This window comes from Mustela lutreola, chromosome 2, assembly GCF_030435805.1.
Source record: "Mustela lutreola isolate mMusLut2 chromosome 2, mMusLut2.pri, whole genome shotgun sequence".
Taxonomy (NCBI): Eukaryota; Metazoa; Chordata; class Mammalia; order Carnivora; family Mustelidae; genus Mustela; species Mustela lutreola.
Window position 1 is genome coordinate 24,406,227 of NC_081291.1, and position 17,729 is coordinate 24,423,955.

At 45.1% G+C, this 17,729-nt stretch overlaps 1 protein-coding gene across 8 annotated transcripts in view; it reads right to left on the bottom strand.

Moving 5' to 3' along the window:
- Window positions 1-1,759: 1,759 nt before the first annotated feature.
- ERC2 (ELKS/RAB6-interacting/CAST family member 2) overlaps window positions 1,760-17,729 on the bottom strand; it is a 932,553-nt gene continuing 916,583 nt past the window's right edge. For all 8 annotated transcript variants that reach the window (XM_059161221.1, XM_059161225.1, XM_059161223.1 and 5 more), the window contains one exon: window positions 1,760-4,734. The gene's annotated coding sequence lies outside the window, so the exon portion shown is untranslated. The remainder of the gene's footprint in view (window positions 4,735-17,729) is intronic.

A 17,729-nucleotide genomic window follows, 5' to 3' on the forward strand; every position in this document is an offset into this window, starting at 1 on the left:
CTGAGGAGAATGATGTTTCCTGCCTCATGAGATTACTGGGAGGACAAGTTCCCATGGGCACAGCATTTAGCAACAAGGCCATGCATGTTAGTCTGAGGGCCATGGCCTGGTTCCTAGCAAATGCTCAATCACACCCAATTATTTTGATCTGTGTTCATTTACTAGTAGTACAATCATTATTGTGGATTAGCACTTCTAAGAATTAGAACAGCTCTCCAGTTTTTTGTAAGAGCCATTCACAGATACAGGCAGGGCAGGTTCTTAAGGTCAAAGCCTCACGTATACCCAAATGATGTCATACATATCAGTGGAACTAACGTACAGATTGACCCGCAGAGGAGTCCAGCAGTGCGCGGGCTAGTACCTTTCTTAGCAAAAGGAGTGTTTTGTGAGGAAAGAAGCAGAGGCTCCATCTGGCCGGCTGGGTTTACATAATCAAGCTTGAATGCAAGCCGGCTGCTTCAGGAAGTTCTACGAAAGAAGAAATTCTTGTCCAACAAAAGTTCTTTCTCTACAAAAAGGCAACATAATGAAAAGGGCACGACTGCAGACTGTTCCAAAATGCTCCGGACTGTGGGAGAATTTCACACATAGTGGCCGTAAGCCCATAAAGCAAATGGTATGTCCCCTATGTCATTAGGGGCCAACTGGGGGGATATTCTGTCCGATCATCTCCTCCCCAGAGAATCTTTGGGGATATATATTTCTGTTTTGGAGCCTTGGGGACAGTCTTGGTTTGCAGTGAACTTACCATACATGCTGGAATCGGTCACGTCCTAACTGGGCCTCAGTTTTCCCATCTGCAAAATGAGACTATTGGACACAGGGCATCTAACATACTTTCTAGCTTTGATAATTAGCTACTGTTTGATTTCAATAAGGGTAAGATTTGGTAGTTCATTTCTTGGAATACAATTCAAACCTTTAAAGAAATCAGGAGATGGCTCCCCACCATGATCCCAGTTGGGCTGTGAAGGCTGGTGAGCCCTCACATGGATGATTTGTGTGTTTTTCGGGATGATTTTGTGTGTGCAACCAAGGGTATCCAGGGTTAACTATTATTGCTGCCCGCCCAGCTTTCTTGTCCCTCTCTTCTAGAATAAAGCCCATTTTTTTTTCCCCCTTTGGAGAGTGCCCTGCCCACATCAGTGAGGCTGTCAATCACTGGGCCTCTCCTTCCCAACTGCCTTGAATAAGGTCATTGGAAGCGTGATCCAAGAAGGACAGGAAGATTCCCTTTAGGGACCTAATGTGGAGGCTTGAAAGGAGAGGGTTCCTGCCCTTCAACCCCAGAATGCTCAAAGCTGTTGGGAGTCATCTTGGCCACCAAGTAGAAAGAACCCAGCAGGGACTGACATCAACCCAAGGAAAGTTAAGAGGAAACGGGAAAAAGAGAAAGGGAGGGAGGCAGGAGAGGAAGAAAGGGAAAGAGAAAAGGTGGGAAGGAGGAGAGGAGGGAGGGATAGGAGAGAGAGGCAGGGGGAGGTTGAGAGAGAGAAAACCAAGGGCATGGGATGGTGGGAAGGAAGGAAGAAGGGAGATCCCGCCAGTGACTTAATTTCTTAATATGAACCTCCGGATTCAGCCTCGTGTCAAGGGAAATTTGTGCCTTGCTCCCTCCTGTGAAGTGAGTATACAACTTTCCTCAGCCATCCTTTTTTTCCGCAAGACCTTAGGTTCCTCAAATGAACACCCGTGACCCCCAAAAGATTAGAAACCACCACAATCGGAACATTTATTAGAGATGGAATGAACTCACTTCAGAAAGAAACAAAGTTTATTTGATGAATATAAATAAGGCGATCAGCACAAAGTACTCCTCATACACATGATAACAAAGTTATGAACTGTACATACCTTGTATGCTGTTGTACTTCTACTAGACACGAGGTTACAATGACTGGCTAATACATGCCCACTGGTAGTTTCTGAGGGTTCCTTAGTTTTATGTATTGTTTTCATATCGAAGTCCATAATCACATGGTCAATATTCACAACCCACATGCCACTCACTTGGAGAAAAATTACAAGAAGCACTATCAAACAAGGGTCTCCGGGAATTAGATACACTGACCCCTGGTAGCATTCAAATGTTACTCTACACAAACACATCTCAGAGAGAGCCTATGTCAACACATTTGCGGTCTCATCATAAACACTGTTTAAAAAGTAAATTGAAACCCATTTTCAAATGAAAGTTGACACGCTGTTAACGTGCATACTGGATACACAAAAATCATTAAATACAAAATCGAGACTGTACATCAAAACTAAATGGGGTATAAAGTACAAGCCTGTTTTTGCACAGAGCAAGAAGACCAACTTCTCCTAAATGTTAGCCTCCACTTTTTTTTTTCCAACTTTATTATGATTAGAAGGGTACCTGCTAATGTTTGCGCAAAGGAAATATCTCCCCAACATCACAGTGTTTGTTGTAAACCCAGAGACTCTTTTTGTGAAAAAGGGAATTTTTTTTGGTAACCCCCAAAACATCAGAGAATATTACACGAAATGGGAAAATGTGCTATGTCAGATGGAATTTAATTTTTAAGGGACTAAGTAATATGCCCCCATAATGGTGAGATTGGTAATACTTTAACCCAACAAAAGTAGGGCCAAAAAATGCCCCCTCAAACAACAGCTGTGATAAAATTGGCACATACTGAGTAATAGCTAACTATATGTGGTTGGTTGCTTTTTCTGTTTCGAGGACCCTAGTTTTCCTAGTGGGTTTCCTACACCTGCTTCAAGTATTCAGTCGCAGAGTTCAGGTCAGGATCGGGCTGCAGGAGGCGGGGAGGACCGCCTTTTTGAGGACATCCAAATTGTTCATGGGGACACGCTTACGTGCCCTGGGTTTTCAGTGCGACATCATGTCAAAATGTGCTATAAACGTTTGCAAAGAACTCTGCTCTCTTCTCCAGTCGAGATCCTAAAACTCTTTGATAGTTAAAGGACAAACTTTTTAAACATGAATGTATTTGGATTGTTTATGTGACACGAAAGCTTTACGTAGTTCACTATACTTACTGACGACAAGAATAAAGCCAGAAGCAAGAAACCTGCTTGGATATATTACTCCTAACGCACCAAGGATGAACAGTGCAACTCAGACACAGTTTCATCTTCCCCGACAAATAAGGTGTCTGTCTTTTAAATATCTCTATGGCTCACGGGAGAGGTCTGGAGTTCATTGCACCAACATTTTGAAAAGTGATAATAACAACTAAATTCAATGCAAGACTTCAGGAGCATCTGTGTGGAATCCTTCCCACAGCAGCAAAGAAAGACAACTGTATTTATTAAGGCCACTCATGCTTTACTTCACTGTTTATCCTCGTAAGAATGTAGATTTTCGTCTCCCACTTGCGTACCTGTGGAAGGCTTTCTTCCATTGACGAGAAAGTGGATCAATGCGAGAGTCGCACATGTTTGCCAGACTGGTTGTGAGTTTTATGCAGTTAAAACAACCTTCCTTATTGTTTCATTTTCAGAGAAAGCAGTAGGAGTTAAATCCTCCTTAGTACCATGTAACGTTTGGAAAAGACCTCCAAATTTGGTCTCTTTCCCTGGCATGTGCTTTACATAATGACTCTGTACCCATACACGTGTTGTGTAGAGCTATATACAGATACACAGCTTTTGTGATTATTCCTCATTCATCAATGTTTTCATGTTTGATGCTGAAAATGCTTTGGAATCCATGTTGCAGACATTAAAAAAAAAAAAAAAAAAAAGAGAAATGACCCTTCATTTCCAGAAGATCTAAGCTTACACAGCATTTGAATCTGGAAATGTGAATGAGTCCCAGCTTCTCCATGGAGACCTGCGCGTATGGGAATGGTAAGAGCCTGAGGCTCGGGTACGTCCCCGCCACGGGGATGTGTGGGCCACATGGAATAGAAGGGCGCGGGTGCCTCAGGCTGTTGCCACTCTCCAGCACAGAAACAGGGTAGATAGGATCATGAATGATTGATTTGGACATGCCATGCTTTGTCAGAGACACACACCATGTTCTCATAAGGCGATTTCTTGGCAAGTATTAGTGGTTTAAAAAATTGATTTCATTTCCAACCTGGCCCAGAGGTAACTACTGGTTACACCATCAAAATACGGTTCTTCAAACAGCGGATTAAAGAAATAGAGGAGGATAAAGGCTCACCATTTTTGGTGTTTTGGTTTCTTCGTCAAACACTCCATGCATCCTGGTGTACAAACACTGCCAACACCACTCACTCACAGAATTTACACTTTTTGATAATCTGATGCCTTAGGAATGACCACTTCGACTGAACCAGCAGCAGAACCGGAGATGAAGCAAGTGGTCCAAAAGAAGCTGAAGCCACAGTTAAAATCCCACGGAGTTCAAGTTTATCCCACGATGTTGAAGGAACATAAATAAAATGTATCAAAGAATGACATTCAGAAGAGATGATCACATTTTGAACACCCAAATCCAGACCCCCCTCCCACCCAGAAACGGAGGATCTGTCATTTTCCTCCTCCTCCTCGTTCTTCCTGCCCAACATATCTGAATCCGTGAGAAATGACGTGAGATGATAAAGGAAATAGCAAGTCGAACAGAACTGTGCGCCGTAATGAAAATGAAAAGCTCCGCTTCGGTCCTGATGCACGTTCCAGGTGGTGATGGCCAGTGATGGGAGCCACGCTGCAAGAGATGATCAGAACATTGCTGCAGAGCTGTATTTCCCCTTTAGTTAGCTCTTCTGATAGCTGCAACAAGAAAGCACAACATTTATCAGGGAAAGCAACTGCCACTGAAGAGGAGATTACAGATAGAGCCAGATAGAGCTGATAGGGCCAGCCTTCCCGTACCCCACCCCTGCATGGACCCTCTACTACTCGCTTTGGCTGGGGTTGGTTGGCATGGGGAGGAAGCACAGAGGAAGGACAGAGTGAACACGAAGTTAAATTACGTCTTGTAAACACCTTTGAGAAGAGGCCTCTTTCAAAAGATGTCGCATACAGGTGTAGAAGTCTCTTGATAGGCAACAAGAACGTGAAAGGAAATATACCAGAATGTTCCAGGGATCACTTCTACGTGATCAGAGTATATGTTTGGGTTTTTTCTCTTCACGCTTTTCAACAATGAGTAAGGTTCTTAAACTATTTTTAACTTCATGTTATAGACACCAGAGAGTTAAGGATGGTCAGGACTCCAGAAAACTTAACATTTGCTTCCAAACCAGCTGAGACCAACAGGTTCGAAGAATACTGGACCTAGCCATTTCCACTGCGAGGTGTGATGCAGAGCAATAGGAAACAGGGACTCAGAGACTGGCACACAGATGTTCACAGCAGTGTTGTTCACAATAACCAACAGGGAGAAAAAAAAAAAAAACCCACCAGGCATCTATAACCAAAAAGAATGGATAAACAAATATGGTCTATACATACAGTGGAATATTACTCAGCTCTAAAAAGAAATGAAGTTCTGATTCACGCCACAGTATGAATGACATTGGAAGACATCACAGCAGCGAAATCAGTGAAAGGAGCCAGACACAAAGGGCAAACACTGTGTGATTCCACTTACATGAAATATCTCAAAGAGATACATTTGTGGATGCAGAAAATAGATTAGAAGACTGCCAGGGGCTGGAGGGGAGGAGAAATGGGGAGCTATTGCTTAGTGGGTATAATTAAGCGATCCTTTGGGATAGTGAGAAAGTTCTAGAAATGGACAGTAGGGGTTGTACAATCCTGTGTAGGCACTGAATGCCTCTGAATTATGCTTAAGTTGTACACTTAAATGGTTAAAATGGTGCATTTTAATGTATGTTTTGCTACAGGGAAAACATTTTAAGAAAGGATATTGAATAGAAAAGAACAAAACAACGTTGGCCTCCCCCCTTCCCCCCTGCACGCAAAGACGTGCGTGCTTGACCCTAAACATAAATGGAACAGCCAGCCATCCGCATGCGTCATGCTCTGGGGACAGAGAAGCAGGAGCACCCCATGCTTCCTCACCGCCCCATCAGGAGGGCCAGGGGTGGAACACAAGTGCAGCCTGGGAAGAATCAGTAAAATGGGTGGGAAGAGAGGCCTGGCCCAGAGGACCCTTCAGGAGATGACTGGCTCCCCCGGCCGATACTCATTATCATTCACATATGGCCTTTGAATACTCGGGGAGTTTCCGGGCACATGGCAATAGAGCAGCTCTCTGGGGAATATGGCAGTGAGAGGAAAGATCAAACACACGCACACACACACACACACACTCACACATGTGTGAGCCACCTTTTGTATAGAGCCTGCGCTGTCTGAATTGGTGGTCAATGCACAGAATTTCTTGAGCCACACTGACTAACGAGAGCGCCGGAGACCCCGGTGTCCATATAGGTAGGCGGTTACTCCCAGCCCTGGTTAAACAGTACAAACGAAATATGTGGCTTGGATGAACTCTGCTAATTCATACTCTGAGGAGTTTGGTGTAACCCTTCTGGTTAAGAAACTTGAATCGGGGCAAAAAAAAAAAAAAAAAAAAAAAATGACTTTTGCAGAGCCAGAAAGCTAGGGAGTTCCTAGAGCAGATCATATTACTTATTCTGGCACATAAAATCTCTGCAAACTTTGTATGAAAATTGTAAGTCAGAGCACGCTTTCTGCTTCATGAGCTGTGCATAGCTCTAATTCTTTTGTGCATTAAGCATTTCTTAATCATCCTTTTAAAGGGCTGACCAATATATTAAAAGGCCACATGATTAAAAGGTAAAGAGAAACCCAAAGTAGTACTAAAATGCACCGGTCATATTTTACAGATGGGGAAACGAGTGAAAAATAATTACAGTGAATGCCTGATGTCCTTGATGTTTTTCCAAGATAAAGTAGCAAAGAACAATCATTTATTCAGTTGAGAGAAAGATTTCCAGCTGGGTAGCAGGTCACTAGGCAGAATACAGTGCCTCATTAGGGCCGTGCGCGGCTTTGGGGCGAGGTTTGCACTGTGGAAGAGAGAACACTCAGAAACGGTTTGCCGCTCCTTCCACTGGACAATCCATTCACCGGGAGCCGAAATGGCTTTGAGAGAAAGACTCAGATGACGGTTCCCAGCAGTTAGAAATGCAGATGATCCCTTGCTGGGGGACAAATAAACCTGTGCTTTAAAAAAAAAAAAAAAATGAAAATCAGGAATGAGGCAATCCAGGCAGCCCCCCACGGCGGGATAATCTCTGGCCAGTCCCGCCTCACCCGGAGGGTCACAGCTGCCCACTCTGTTTCCGAGCATCTTCTCCTGAAGCACCCGACTCGGGGTGCTCACCGGTGCCCCCGACAGCCTTGTTTCTAAGGACGTCACCTCCATCTTGGGTTCCCTGCGTGCAACCTGCAATTACCATCCCACTGCCCTCAGGAGGGAGGAAGGATGCTAGCCGGGCCGGCCCCTCTTTCTCCAGCCCCACGCGCCCTGCTCCACCTGTGCTGGACTTGCTTCTGCTCGAAGCTCTCCTTTCTCCTCGCCTCACAGCCCAGCCTGTCTGATGAGCGTTTACACCAACCCTCCATGCGCCTGATGCCCACCCACTCTCTGGTCTCAGTTTAGGCATCACTTCCTCCCTGGAGGCCTTGCCTGACCCTGCTGAGTGTGGGATGTAGCACAAGAAGTCTCACGCACGCTTCACTGTCCCCTTGTGGTGATGTGTCTGGACTTGAACTATCCAGCATGGCAGCCACCAACCACACGTGGGTACCTTGAAATGTGCTGGTTCAAACTGAGATGTGCTCTAAGTGTGAAATATATCCAGATGTCCAAGATTAAGTAAGAACTTATTTTTTTATATTGATTTTAAATGATTATAAATTAATATATTGAATTTTAGATTCAGTATGAATTTAGTTTTTTTAATTTTCCTCTGAGTTTATCTAATTTTTAAGTGTTTCTCAAAATTCCTATTAACACACAGTGTGATATTGGTTAGTATGAATTTCATTTTGTTAATTTTGATTTCATATTAAAATAATACTTTGGACATATTGGATCAAGTTAAGTAGAGTACTATAATTAATTTCTCCTGTTTCTTATTGGTATTTTTTTTTTTTTTTTAGATTTTATTTATTTATTTATTTATTTATTTATTTGTGAGAGAAAGAACGAACACACAGTCACAGGGGGATCAGCAGGCAGAGGGAGAAGCAGGCTCCCTGCTGAGAAAGGAGCCCCATGCGGGACTCGATCTTAGGACTCTGGGATCATGACCTGAGCTGAAGGTAGCAGCTTTATTGACTGAGCCACACAGGCCTCCCTCTTATTACTATTTTTAATGTGGCCACAAGAAAACTGAAAACTCCTGATGTGGCTTCCTTTATATTTCTATCTGAATAACCCTGATCTGGGCTATAAGATCTAGGAGGGAGGGGCCAGGCGGGTCTTGCTCATTTATCATCCCCTGTCCTTTGCACAGTTCATGGAACCAATTGCTTCACTCATGCATCCACAGGTATGAGAGGGCATCCAGAGTAGGCAGAATCCCACCCCCTACCAAGATTTCCTGCTCTGACCAAGACTATGAACATCTCACCCCATGATTATGCCAGCTTGCAGAAGTCCCTGGCCGCTGGTAGCTGGTTTTAAGTTAATGAAGAGGGACGATCTGAGGGGACCTAATGTAATCGCAGGAGCTTTCAATAGCAGAGGCTTTTTCTCTAGCGAGTAGTGGAAGAGAAAGGGAAACTTCAAACATAATTGGGGTTTGCTGTGTGGAGATGGAGGGGAATCATGGGACAAGGACTGAGAGTGTCCCACACAGTCAAAATGCAGCCCGCAGCCGACAGCCAGCGAGAGAACGGGGCCCTCAGTCCTACAACCACAAGGAACAGAATCTGCCGGCAACTTGGATGAACTTGGAGGCGGGTGCTTTCCCCAGGGCCTTGGTTGGGTCAGCGTTGTCCAGCTCGGTCAACACCTTGACTTTGGCCTCATGAGACCCTAAGGGGAGAACCCAGAGGAGCGCGACTTGGCTTCTGATATATAGAAACTGTGGGATAATAAATGGGTGCTGTTTTCATCACTGAGTTTGTGTTAATTTGTTGTGCATGGATAGGAAACGAACACAGCTTCTTTCTGTGTCAGGCAGTGTATCTGGTGCTGAGGGCACAATAGTAACAAAGACTGACGGAATCTGCACCCTCATGAAGCTTGTATTTTTAGGAGTAAGATAGCCAATAAACAGATACACAAATAGATAAGAGAATAAGGATTTAAAAAAAAAAAGTCTGTGGCTCAAAGGAAATGAACAGGGATCTGTGTGACAGGCCTCCTTAAGACTTACTGATCAGGGGTGCCCGGGTGGCTCAGTGGATTAAGGCCTCTGCCTTTGGCTCAGGTCATGGTCCCAGGGTCCTGGGATTGAGCCCCACATGGGGCTCTCTGCTCAGCAGGGAGCCTGCTTCCTCCTCTGTCTCTGCCTGCCTCTCTGCCTACTTGTGATCTCTATCTGTCAAATAAATAAATAAAATCTTAAAAAAAAAAAAAAGACTTACTGATCATATAACAATTATGATATTTTTCTTAACATGGAACGGTGTCCATAATTTTCCAGCAAAGAAAGCAGATTTCAATTCTTCATATGTAGTTCAATCTTATTTTTTGCAGCAACACACTCATAAACATAAACATTTGCAAATGTCTATACCAGCATATTGTTAATAATGATCTCTGGGTGGTGGTTTAAAAGTTTCTTTAGAAACTTTGTTGTTGCTGCCCTTCTTCGATTTTTTTTTAAACCAAAGAATGTGTAACTAGTCTCATAGTAGAAGTCTATTTCCATTGTGAAAAGTCCTGACTTGGCTCTGGGGAGGGAACCAAGCCTGCAGTTGGTGTGCCCGGGTGGGGGGGCCTTCGGGGGTGGGGTGGGGGGCCTGCAGGGGTGGGGCGGGCAGGCTGAGGCCAGCAGTGAGATTCCGGCCCAGGACAAGCGCCCCCAGGAGACCAGGCTATAAACGTGTGGTGTCTCACAAATATTCCTTCAGACTGTTTTTCTTTGGAATAAAGACACCTGCCCGATTATGACTTTCTTCTCCTGCCCTTTCAGTAGTGATTTGCAGAAACTGGCTGGGAGAAAGGGGTCTTTGGTAAACACGGAGGGGTTAAAGGGGAAACTGTTTAATAACAGTAGTAAAACGCAGGCTATTTTTGACATCTGGGTTAATGTCCATTACGCTCCATGTGCTTTCCAAATGTGTGCTGTGCCCCCAGGTACAAAAACAGACACCCATTCACCAGGGCTTTGGACGCCCCTGACATTGCTCACGGTGCCCACGTAACAGCAAGCCTCACAAGCTCATTAACAGCTGCCCAAAGACAAGAGATGCTCATTGTCGGGGGGGGGGGGGAGGGGGTGGGCAGCAGGCATCCTGCAGAATCACTCCACTAAGTAATTCTGCTCACAGGAAAACCCAATAGAGTCGTTTCTGCTCAAAAAAAGAAAAAAAATTCTATAACTACATCTGTGTTATTACTTAACATCTTTTAAAACGGGGCGGAATGGGTTTCCCGTTTTTCTCATGAAGATTTATTTATTATTGTTGTGATCAAAGTGGCAACAAATTATGTTAAATCATTTAATTTTCTTGATAGGAGCAACCACCTTGAAGCCATAATTCAAAAATATGAGTGGAGAGCAACATTTTACCTTGCAAGTGGCCTCCTACAGCTCCACAGGGCAATAAAATGTAACACTTGAGAGCCCGAAGGGCTGGGGGGTGGGGGGCGTGGGCCCAGCCCGCGCTCAGCTCAGAATTGCAAACTGCTGTTCGGGATGGTAGAGCCTTCTGGACAGGGCAACAGAGAGACTCTGGATTTGGATTTCAACGGCTGGTTGTATGTGCTGAGTACGACTCATCCACAGCGTTTTAAAGAAAGGAAATCAAATGCATGGTAGCATAAACTGCTAGGTCTCCTTAGGACTTATTTCTGTAGTTATTATTGTAGTCAGAATTACTCATAGCTAATGTTTGGTGCGCGCCATCTGCCGTGGAGCCCAGTGATTTTGCTCCAACGATATCAAACTAGAGAGTGCCACGGTTCTAACTGGTGGGACAGCCCCTGAAACGGATGAGGAAACCGAGGCCTCCAGGGACTAAATGCTTTAGGTCAAATTCCCACCTCCTGGGGTCTGACTTGAACCTATATCCTTTTTGCTTTTAGAGCCCATTCTCTTTACTATGATGCCAGAATTTTCTAGATCTTGGTCCTTTGTTTTCCATCTTCCCAATTTTTGTAGTCTTCGTAACACCTGTCATGTTTAATTGATAATTTTCCTTAAAATTTTTTCTTTTCTAAAAATTTAAATGTCCCTTTTAAGAAAGGTTTGCTTTTATGTAAGCGCTTGTTTATATCATTCTAACAAATAAAGCTTATGATTGAAAATTTTTTAAAAAAAGATTTATTTTAATACTGTAACAGGGTCAGTATTTGTCTAATACTCCTTATAAGAATTGCCTGTTTAATTAATTCAAGTGTCCAAGAAGTACCTAAAGCTATCTTCTCGGGGACATGCAGGGCCCTGCCTGTGCCTAGCCGGGTCTCAGAGACCATTCCCGCCGCCTAGCAGCGGCCTCCTGCTGGTGGCACCTGGCTCGAGTCATCGGACTCACTCATTCTCATCCCCAGGGCCACCAGCCATTCTCAGCACCGCCTCAGTTGGAATTTTAGGCCAGGCTAGGATGGGCCAGCTTTTCTCTTCTCTTTTCAACGCAGACAGCAGCAGAAGGAAAGGTCAGAAAACTGCCACTCAACACCAGCATTAGGCACTCTGTGCAATTTTTAAAACACTGATTGAATAGAAATGTGCTTTTAGCTGTAAGTTTCCTTAAGATAATACTTCCTCAACCTAAGGCAGTGCCCGTATGCCAAAGGGCTTTGTTACTTTACTCCAGGATTTCCTGATGGGATACCATGGACACTTGGGGCTGAGTCATTCTTTGTAATGGGGATGCTTTCCACTATGGCCTTGACTCCTGACTCCTCCTCGACACTAGGAGCATCACGCACTCTCCCAGGTAGGACCACCAGAAATGGCTCCCAATATTGCCAATTAGCCTCTGGGAGGGCGGTGGAGGCGGGGGCGGAGGGGGGTGGACAAAATCTCTCCCTCTAGATGAGGACCCTGGTCGAATCCATTGTTTTTGTATTTAATGAGTTAACCATGCTGTTTACATACAATTATATTTTTGGTAAGTCACGTACCGCATACGTGCCTCTACCAATGCATATAAGATGGGAACATTTTTGCAGAAATAAACATCTATTCTAAGATGCCCCATATTATTTCAGACACGGTGGACAGATTTAGAAGTCCCGTGGAAGAAGGTACAACCTAAGTAATAAAAATAATGAAAATGTACAACTTATCCGACATAAAGTAGAAATGCCACAATCCTGAGATAGCGAGACACCTAAGTCACTCGCTGAGCTAAGTGAAAAGGTAAAATCTAGTTTAAATTTATAGCATTCCTTCGGTGTCCCTCTAGGAGTTTGGCACCTTGCCAGGGTTCCTTGTTAAAAATTTGTTAAACGTGTTTGGCATTAATGCAAACACAAAGTGGTCATTTGTTACAAATTCTATTGGAATGCATTCATTTAAGGCAATGAAGTAGTTACTAGAAAAGAAAAAAAAAATGTTCATTAAGTAACATTTTAAAAATACAATGATGTATGCAGTGTGCAGCTACGGGCGCCCCGGCGGCTGTACGGTCGCTGACAGAGTAACCACACATTGTGTTTGGTTTGAAATTGGAATCTTTCAAACATAAGTGATAGAACAAAAACTGGTTTTGTTTGTTGTCAAAACCGATGTTAGTCTTTCTTTCCTGAACTAGTTAAAATAACCAGAAGTTTGGCATACGATTTCTAACATCTCAAATCAGCGAAACGTCTAGGTTAAAATAATGCTTTGGGAATCTCTGGGAGTGCCGAGAGTGACATCGGAGACAGGGACTGTTTCAACAAACAGAACCCCCCGGGGCCCGGGGCCCCTGGAGAGAGGGGAGATTGCCCGAGTCATCCCGGAGAAGCCCGCATGGGGAGGGCCACTACCTCCGTGCTTCCCGCCTGTCTGAGGTTATTAGGTTACCTGGAGAGGGAAAACCAGCGGCTTTCATCACGGAGACGATGGAATCCTATGAGCAAATATCCTACGCCTTGTGTCCACCTTCCTGTGCCACCCTGAGCTGCTCACACAAAGGAGTTAGTGCCAAGTAACGGTGACTCCCTAGCTCCCCCAAGAAAGGGCTCTGAAGCTCAGCTCTGGGAGAGAGGGATTATTTGTCACCACAGGACGTTTGGCCCCGCTACACGGCTGGCTGTGGATGTCCGCAGAGAGCACGCCATCTCAGAGTCCCCGGATACTTGCCAGAGCCGGTCCGAAAGGTGAATAGAAAATTCCCACCTCACAAAAGTGTTCAGAAATTATTCACTGCTTTTTTCCCTCCCCCCTCTCTCTCTTCCTCTGACGTGTTTGCTGCCAGGAAAGTGTCCAGATAATAAAATCTCAGTGGTCTGGAGCGTCACGAGCCCAAATCCCCACATCCCCCAAACCTCTCTTTAGGTTGGTCTCCCTTGTGGTCTGAGTTTGGTGTTAGTGAGTCTGCCCTTGAAGGGCATGGATCCAGGGTATCTTGTCCCTAAATTCTTGAAATCTTCTCCTAGATCAAGAATAAACTTAGACAAAATGTAGCATCCTACGTGTGGCATGGAGAAGTTTGCCTTTCCCTTCCCAAGTGCCTCAAGGACCAAGAACCAGCAGGTCTAAGAACAGGGAGAAAATACTTCCAGAAGTCACAAGAGTACCTGATACAAACGGTAAGACACTCGCTCTGAGTACTACTACAGAGCACTTCTTGGTTTCATACCATTCGGCGGGTCCTCTTACAGAGAAAGAATACACAAATAGTCCCCAGCATTAGGGTCTCTCCCAGGGGCTCTGGAAAAGTCTTTCTGCTTGAGGGGGTCCAAAGCTCAAGCCCCATTAGCTTCAGGATAAATTCCTCGGCCTGCAATTAAAACTTGTTTCTGAGATGGCATTTTCAAATTCAATGGAGAATAAAGCAAAACATGTTTTCAAATCCCTTACTGACAAGAATTCAGAACTTGCCCTACCCAACCCAGCAGACCACAGGGAAACGTCTCTTCAGCCTGGGCGCTGAGAAGGCGGTCAAGGGCAGGAAGGAGGCGCTCCTCCTAGAAAGAGGAGCCGCCAAGGCCTTCTGCAGAATTTGAAACATGAAGGAACAATTTGATATCCCAAGTTTGCCGACGAGAAGTGGCTCAGATGACAAGCGTTTACAACAGGATCTTCATAGAGCCAATAATGGCAATTAGTCCCCAGAATTTGAAGGCTCCCTTCCCGCCTCGCTGAGGTGGAATGCCATTTACTCTTGGGCTGGCGACTAATTAGGGGTCTCTTTTGAAGATCAAGGTTTTGTGATCCCTGCTTCTTAATAACATGGTTTGCCTGTCGGCCACCTGGGTCCAGGCGAGACCTCCCTTTCCCCCTCCCCAAACAGCAGGCACTGCCTTAGGCCAGGAGCAAGTGTGGGCCGGAAAACACAGACCCAGCCCGTTGAGCAATTTAACCTCTTCACCGCCGAGGGCCTGCAGCCCAGGGCTTGATTCGGCTGCGTGGAAACAGAGAGCGTGGACCTCGTTTCTCAGACAGGGCGGAAAGGCTGCATGCAGTGCAGAGAACCCCCCTTCGTGGTGCAAACACTAGGCAGCGTGCTTTCTTGCGCAGGAAGAGAGGCAGGAAGACTCCACTTTTCCAAATGAGTGGTAAATCAAGAGGCCCTTTGCATTCGCTTCAGGCAGAGCTGTTTCCAGAACGGATTCTAGAAGTGACTGGCATAAAGGAGGCTGGAGGTTGAGGACCGTCAAGTGCACCTTCTGGAGCTCTAATCTAACCAGTCATCAGGCCCAAGAGGCTGAGGGGTCTGCATCAGCAGAGCTCTTGCCAGGGTCCCCATGGCCTTGCTGTGCGCTCCTGGGCTGGCAGCTTCGCTCTTTAGAGGGAGAAGCAACACTGCAGGAAAAGTAAGCTGCAAAGAATTAAACTTGTAACAACTTGGGCAAAGCACTGGAAGCAAGCAGGGCTGGTCCTTGGGCTGTTGACACACTCTGGCCTGGGTCGGTTGTGGTCACTAAACCCATTAGCGTTCCGATGTGGCAACAGCTAAAGCAGCAAGTTCAATGTGTTTTTGTTTAATTTTTAAATGCTGGGTGCACGCTGGCAACGACAGCCGCCGAAGGCAGTCAACCCCACTGCCATAAACACAGTCGTCATTGTCGCTGATCTGAAATTCACATTTTCAACTATTTATTTTTGGCAGATAGGGGCTGAATGGCGTTTTGCATCTGATTAACTGTGCTTTAATTTCAACTTTCTTCAAACTTTTCTGTGTTTTCGAAGCAACCACCAAATCAGAATTTTCCTGCAACAAAAGGTACTAGCTTTTCATGGGGGTGGGGAAGAACTCTGTGGTAGGTGGAGAGGAAAAGAGGAAATGTATAAACCCAAGCCAGCAACCAGCTGAGCGAAGGTGGACCTTTTGGAGATATGCAGGGGCTCTGAGGGCCCTCAGAGACCTAATCCACAGCCACCTGCCAATAAGGGACTAGACAAAAAGCTACCTCAATTTAGTCGGCAGAATTGGAAGGGATGTGGTCGGCAGAGTTGTGTCTCTTAAATGAGACATGAAGGCAGATTCAGCTTGAATTTGAATTGGTCTTCAAATTATGCTTATGAAAAGTATGAGACTCTTTCCATCCCTTACTCACTCCCTTCATTCCTTCATTCCTTCTCTGCCTCCTACAATTTTTATAAAGTATCTATCAGGAGCCATGTTAAGTCCTGGGGACATGTGGCCAAACGAGATAGATGCTGACTTCAGGGAAGGCACAACTAGTGAGCATGTCAGACATTACGTTCAAAAAATAATTAAAATGAACATACGATTAACTAATTAAAAATTCGGTAAGTACCAAGGAAGAGAATGACTCCCCAAATTCACTGAGCACAGTCACTTTCGATCAGTGGCATCCGGTCCTTACACTGCTGGAGAGTTTGCAATTATTAGCCCATTACACCGCTCCAGAAACAGGAGCAGAGAGGTCAAGTTACATACTCAGTGTGTAACAGCTAGTCAGTGGTGGGGCCCTGGTGCCATTTTGCACACTGAGACATCCAACCCCAATTTATAGGAGCACATCGGGTCTGGTCTGTTGGGAGGGCTGGAGAGACTTTCCAAGGAAGTCACGTAACTAGTGGGTTCAAACATCAGCTGGAAGGGAATGGCTACTTCTCCCTCTCTTCCTCCTCTTCTTCTTCACTGTGCTAACAGAAAAGAAAGTCTGTAGATTTCTATGCATTCCTAGGTTTTGTCCAGACTCTCTGCCCTTTCAAGTTGGTGCTTTTTGTCTCTCACCAAGAGCTCAACTACAGGCTCCTTCAAAAGCCTCCACTTCAGAGGACCGAGGTGCATGCATCATGGCCTTCCAGCGTCATGGCACTGGGGATGATTAATCACTTTTAAATATGAAAAAAATTAACATGTCCGAAGCATTCTTCTCCACTGTCGAATGTTTTGCTTTAACGTAGATCCAGAATGGCTCCCTTTCCCAGCAGTTCCAAAGCAATACATTTTCAGTTGGAAACTCAACTGCAGAAATCCCATCCAGAAGCCCCAAGCCATATATCTTAACATCTTAATTTCATTTAGGAGGAATGCAGTGATTGATCATTTATCATTCTGAGATTGAGTGAACTATCTAGAGGATTCCAATCTATTGCTTCTATGCAACTGATGGGATATTCACATGTCTTCTGTCTGCATGAGGGCTTCGGGGTCCAAGCTGTCTTTGAAGGAGTGGAATGCTAAAAAGATTATTGAGGGAGGGTCTGCCTTTACCGGCAAAGTATAACTCTACGGCTTTACTTCTTCCAAATTAGAGCCTCCCCCAGTGATAGCCAGGATGTCTGCTGCTGAGTTACTCCCACTCCTCCATCCCCACACAGGGAGTCTTGCCTTCCTGACCTTATCCTTTGATAGGTAACTTTGAAAGGCCTGGGGAAAACCTTCCCAGGAAATCCATTGGCAATGGTGGGACTTGACTTGTTTTCCAAGAGATTTCTATTTAACCGAAAGCTGCTTTGTCACAAAGGCATTTTTACTGTGGCATAAACAAAATGGCACCTTCCTGGGGCATCTGGGCCAGGCCATTGGCATCACAGCTGCTATGCTGGCTTCCACTCAGGGTACCATGATAATCTCTTCATGTTGGGTAGGGATGCTTGGACAGCAGGGAAATGGCCAGAATATTATAGAACAAGATTTCTAGAGTGTCTATAGGACCACCGATCTTGAGCTAGATGTGTGGGCAGGAATGAAAACATGGTCCTTAAGCCTGAGCATGTTTTCTATAGTGGTGGATCCCAACTGAGAGCCTACTATGAGTTTCACATGGTGTGAGTTTTAAGAATACACACAGAACATGATGACTCTAAAACTGCAACCCTTCTCTGCAAACATGCACACACAGAGTTTGCTCAGGAAGCCCACTGCTCAATAGACAGTTGCTCAAAGGGAAATGATGATGTCCATGCCCAACAAGGAAAGCAGAGGCGATTTCTGAGGAAATCCAAGGCTGGTCACATTTGCACAGCATTTGAAAAGAGACAGGCTCTCTGGTTTGAATTTACATTTAAAAAAGTGGTACC